The sequence below is a fragment of the Diceros bicornis genome, chromosome 20 (assembly GCF_020826845.1).
Source record: "Diceros bicornis minor isolate mBicDic1 chromosome 20, mDicBic1.mat.cur, whole genome shotgun sequence".
Classification (NCBI taxonomy): Eukaryota; Metazoa; Chordata; class Mammalia; order Perissodactyla; family Rhinocerotidae; genus Diceros; species Diceros bicornis.
The window spans coordinates 3,140,367-3,145,544 of NC_080759.1; the positions used below are offsets into that span (position 1 = coordinate 3,140,367).

Genomic DNA, 5,178 nt, shown 5'->3' on the forward strand with positions numbered 1-5,178 from the left:
TCTGAATTATTTACTTTTGACCATAACCGTTTGGATTATGTGAACATCTGGGATATGGGAGTAAGTCGTTAACAGGGGGTGGTTGATAATGTCACTATTGATTTAACTTCTATGAACACCAAGTGGTCAATGGATTAAGCAAATGAGTAGTCAGAAAACACAGAAATGGTAGGATTTGGGATTTAGTAAAAGTTTGGGGACCTACTGTCCTGAGAGGGAGTGTCAGGACTTGTGCGGTTTAGAGTGACAAGGACAAGAATATAATAGAAACACACTCAAACAGGGAGGGGTGTTAACAGCATGGGGGAGGAGAAATGATCTGGAGTAGCCTTGAATTTTGACCTTGAGCTTTCTGTTCTTGATGCAAATTTGCCTGATGACATCCCAGGACACAAGTCAGATCTATCCCTGGAGGACAGAGGGAGGGTAGAAGTACAAAACAACCAGGATAATTGTCCTAAAAAGTCAGGGTTCCTTTGTCATTTGACCCAATTTCATGATTTATTTTTGTAAGGTAAGAGGAAAAGAAGGATGATAGTTACGTCTTCACAGAGGAAGCAGTGTAACTGTGGGAACCAGTCCAAACCAAAGCCCAGTTTAAGCATCTTCAACCCTTTGAGGATGTCCAGTGACATATTCAAGAGGCCGGATACTAGAATCCCATCCCATTCTGGCAGTGACGGGTCTCTGGGAGGACACTTTGGACCAACCCCACCAGGTCTGCTGGCCCGAGAGACCACAAAGACTCCAGGCCTGCAGCAGTGCAGGACAACTGGTAAGTCCTTTCAATCTTGCCAAAGCGTTGCAAAAACTTGCACCTAGTCACACAGGTGAATCCCTGCCAGGTGTGCTCACAGGTAGTCTGCACTCCAGGTCCCATGCCCACTCCTGCCGGTCTTCAGATTTGGCAGAGATGATTCCAGGAGCTGATCTGGGCATTCCACAGTTCCACTGCCAACAATTTCTGGCGACTGAGAAAGGTATCAGGAAGGAGGAAAGGGCAGTGAAGAGCACAGGAGAGAGACTGGTGGTAGCACTGATGGTGGACAGACTTGCTAGCGAGGCAGAGAAAGTGAGGGGCCAAGGACGTCCTGACAGCAGATGAAATGGAGCAGGCACCTCAGTGAGGTCTCTTGGCAGCGTCCCTAATGTTTCCTTGCTTTGAGCTCTTGAAACTTTAAAATATACCAATACGTTTCTTTTATTAAACTCTGCTGCGTGAAATAGAAAATACAGACAGTGGTTTCTTTCTGAGGTGAGAGGTTGAGTTTCAGGTGAGGAGAGAAAGATCTTTTTTCATGCTGTTCTCTCATTTTCCTTTACTATGCACATTATTTATTTTTACTTTCAAGTCAGCAGAGAGTTATCAACGTCAGGGATGATTCAGTTTTTCCCCACAGTCACAGTAAAACCTACTTAAAGTGGATTATTCTTTTTGTGTAATATTCCAATAGATTCCAAAATATTATTTCAAAAGCACTTCGATGTCTATGTTCTCAAATTAGATATTTACTTCTAAGTCTCCATTTTTATGTCCTTTGTTGCATGCTACTTCAGAGTTGCATCTAAGGAAATACCAGATTTCCCTGTTTTTTAGATCCATATGTGTTGGAAATTTGATTCATGTAGATGGACATGGCAGTTGGGGGATCGTGCTATTATCAAAAGAGGCCTTTTCAGCAGCAGTAATCTGACAAGAACCCACGCTTGTTGGGATTCAATTGTCTATTTGGGGGATCAAGCTTTCACTGTTGGCACTTCTCTTTCTCTTTGGAGGGAAAGTATGGCCTTCCCAGTTTTTTCATTACCAAAACACTTTCCTGGGTGGTTATGCTGTGTCAGGAAGGGCCTGGGATGCCGGGAACCAGAATTCATCCTCAGCTTCTGGCTGTCCTGAGAAGGCTTCCCTGGCAGAGTCCAGCCTGTGTGTCTGGGTGACACTTGCAGCCATCAGACAGGAGGCGATAACTCACAAGTGCCAAGCGATTCATCTGGCCCTCGTCTTACAGGGTGTTCCCAAGGGAAGAGCTTCAAAATGCCACTTAGTAACCCTTTGAAAGCTTCTAGTCATGTGGTGGGTTCTCGGTGTGAGCTCAGAGCAGTGTCTATTCACCACCAAATGGGGAGCATTTCAGTATTTTAATTGGTAAGGCTGTGTTCATGTACGTCCATGGATCATCAGTTCCGTAGCATTCCCTGCTGGAGCCCCCCACACCCCCGTCATACCTGATCTTTCAAAGCTCCAAACAGGGTTCACACCCCAGCAGGTGGTTGTAATGTAACCACAGCACAAGACTGGGGAAAAAATCACAGACACCCAGGGTTGACACACTTTAAGGGCTTGGGCCCAGTTGCCCCATTTGTACGAGTTTGGAACACCAACACTGAGTGTGTAAACTTGAGGATTGTCCAAGACCATGGACCTCAGAAGAACACGGGCTCAGAAGTCACCTTGGACAGCAAGGGACAATGTGGGGTCACTGACTGGCCAGGATTATGGTCCCTTATCCTGGTAAAGTAGAGCTCACTCGGGATCCATCAGGCCAAGTCAGGGAGGAGGTTTGGGGCTTTCTAGGGAAATTCTGTCCTAAAGGGAATTGCATAAGGAAGGCAGGGGTGTTGAAAATCCTAGTTCACAGGGAGCAGTAATGTTTATGTAACAAGGCCCAGCTGTAGCCTTAAAAGCTGCATCACAAATCTTTCCTCCTGGATACAAATCAAGCAGGAAAAGGAATTCAGGGTCCTGGACAAGGATTCCAGCAGGATTCAAATCTAGGTCAGGGGTGAATATGGAGCCCCTAGAGGGCCCTCAGGAGGGAAAGTCCTGCCTGCCTTTAGTCCATCTGCAAATGAACTTCCGCGGGTCTTGTCCTCTCAACGTGCACATTTTGATCTTTTTCCATTGTTTTCTCCACTTAGAGCTGATATATTCCCAGAGATTGAACTAGAAAACAACAAGTTCCTAAAATTTGGTCAAAAGAAACCTCAAGAAGAGAAGCAGAAAACATTCCCTCTTCCTCCAGAATTAGGAAGGCAGCCCCTGCCTGTGGCATGACATGGTCCTGCGTAGTGCTGTTTTAAAGTTACCCACATTTCAGTGTTTTTTTTCTCTGCCTGTGAAAGTACCTTCAACCTTTAAATCTCAGGAGAAGGGGTGGTGGGCTGTGTCTGCACCTGGAGGAGCTGAATGATACTGAAGTGAACTGGTCCTCGGTGTTAGGGGGACTTGGGATTGTCCCCACTAGCCAGAGAAGGGGCTGGCCCTTCTCCCTTCTCCCACATACAATAAGCTGATGACCCGGAAGAGTTCTTGATTCAAGGAGAAATGTGAGATTCTGTGTCTCCCTCACATGCCTACAGAAAGTGACAGAACCACACCACAAGTTCCAGGCTGTAAAGGGAACAGGACTTTAATATAATATTCAAACATGGCATTTATTATTTACAACAAATAACTACTGTCCCTCCCCAATGGGTTCATAGGTGCTGGGGGATGTCAGGGAGCTGAGATGGGGTCGTCCTCTCTCTCTTGGGCTTCAGGGGACTCCAGGAATCAGCTTACAATGCTCCCCTTCCTGTCAGGTGGGAGGAGCTGGCCCGGTGCATCGCAAGCTTCCCAGCTGTGTCCTGGCTGCTGAGGATGAGGCTGTGATCGGCCACTGGTATGGGTCTCGGTATTGGGGCCTGGGGGCTGAGTAGAAGTGTCGGGTTATCTTGGGGGGCCTCCCTCAGAATCATGGCCACCCACCCTGTCCCCACTGCACTGGGTGCTGCAGACCCTGTGCTCAGTGCTGTTAGCCACCAGTACCCCATTCGTCCCTGCCACGGGAGCGATCGTTTACTATCACCTATTTCACAGAGGAGGAAACGGAGTCTCAGGAAGCTGAAGAGAGTCACCCCAGTCACAGGACTGCTCAGTAGTGGAGGTGGGATCCCAGTGCCAGCTATCGGACTCCCCAAGGACACGCTTAGCTCAAAGCTTTACTGAACTCCTAGGAGTCAGTCACCCCAGTCCAGACACTCACTCACCCCTGAACTTGATGATGGCCGGCTCTTCTTGGCCTTGAATATTCTGCTGGCCAACTAGATCTGGGGATCCAGCAGGCAGGACAGGCTGTAGCTACAGTACAGAGAGGCACCTCTGAGCCTACCAGGAGCCACACCTCAGGTGTCCCCCCACTGCCTTCCCAGCACCTGGAGTCTGGGTGTCACAGAGTTCGCCAAGCAATAAGGCCTGGGGCTGAGCAGGGGGCCATGGAGACAGGCTCTCTGGACTGGCCAACATGGAGAGTCCACCCCTGCCCTCACTCAACTCCTGCACAGCCTCAACTATCATTCTCGTTTAGCAGCTCCATGTCCTGGAATCAGGTCCCAAATCACTCCTCCAGCTCTGGTTGTAATGCTTTGCAACCACTGGGAGCAGCAGCATCTCCCTCATGACTCGGTATTCCTGGGACCAGAGGGAAGGAGAGGATGCACACAGGGCCTGGGTGGGGGATGCTGCAGGGGCCTTGTGGGGGGTGAGGGGTGGGGCAGGGGACCAGTCCTGGCAACGCTCCTTCCCACCAGTTCTATCCAGGCTCTACCCGTTCTCAGAATGGGAATAATCAGCCCCTCCTCCAGGAAGTTATCCTTGATGCCATCCTCCCCTCAACCAACCCGCCAATTGGATGGGTCTCCCACTTCTCTGTTGTCGAAGTCTTCCACTCAATGTAAGATACAGGGGGTGGAACCAGGGACTGTTCTGCCCAGAGGGTCTCTGATTTCCACCTCCTTCCCCTCCCCTGCAGGGAGTGCCACAGCTGCTCACCTCAGTCCCTTTCTTAAGGTTGATCTCATTCCCCTGGAAGGTAGACAGCCAGAGTCCATCAGACAGAATGCCATAGACTGACTAGCCCCTTATGTCCACCCCTTCTCATGTTGCACTACTGCCAGGTCCCCAGAGGGGGCGGAGCATGCAGAGAAAACAGGACTTGGACCTAGGCTGGGCTCTGGGCTCCAGAGAAGGAGGACATGGGGGGAGGCTGAGGGACCTGGCAGCACAACCCTCTCTGATGACAGATTTGGAGGCTGAGGCCTCAGGCATAGGGGACTGCTCAGCAACTTATGTGCTGCCTGACTTGGGGGGGGGGCCGGCCCCTCTCTCCCTCCATGGGCAGCATGGGAGTTAGAGGCTGA

General features: G+C 49.8%; 1 long non-coding RNA gene across 1 annotated transcript; it reads right to left on the reverse strand.

The window, feature by feature from the left end:
* Positions 1 to 3,416: 3,416 nt before the first annotated feature.
* On the reverse strand, positions 3,417 to 4,689 carry LOC131418970 (uncharacterized). Its single transcript, XR_009223113.1, has 2 exons — positions 4,030 to 4,689; positions 3,417 to 3,691 (listed from the first exon to the last, which is right to left on the reverse strand). It is a non-coding gene; the product is annotated as an uncharacterized LOC131418970 (long non-coding RNA).
* Positions 4,690 to 5,178: the final 489 nt, after the last annotated feature.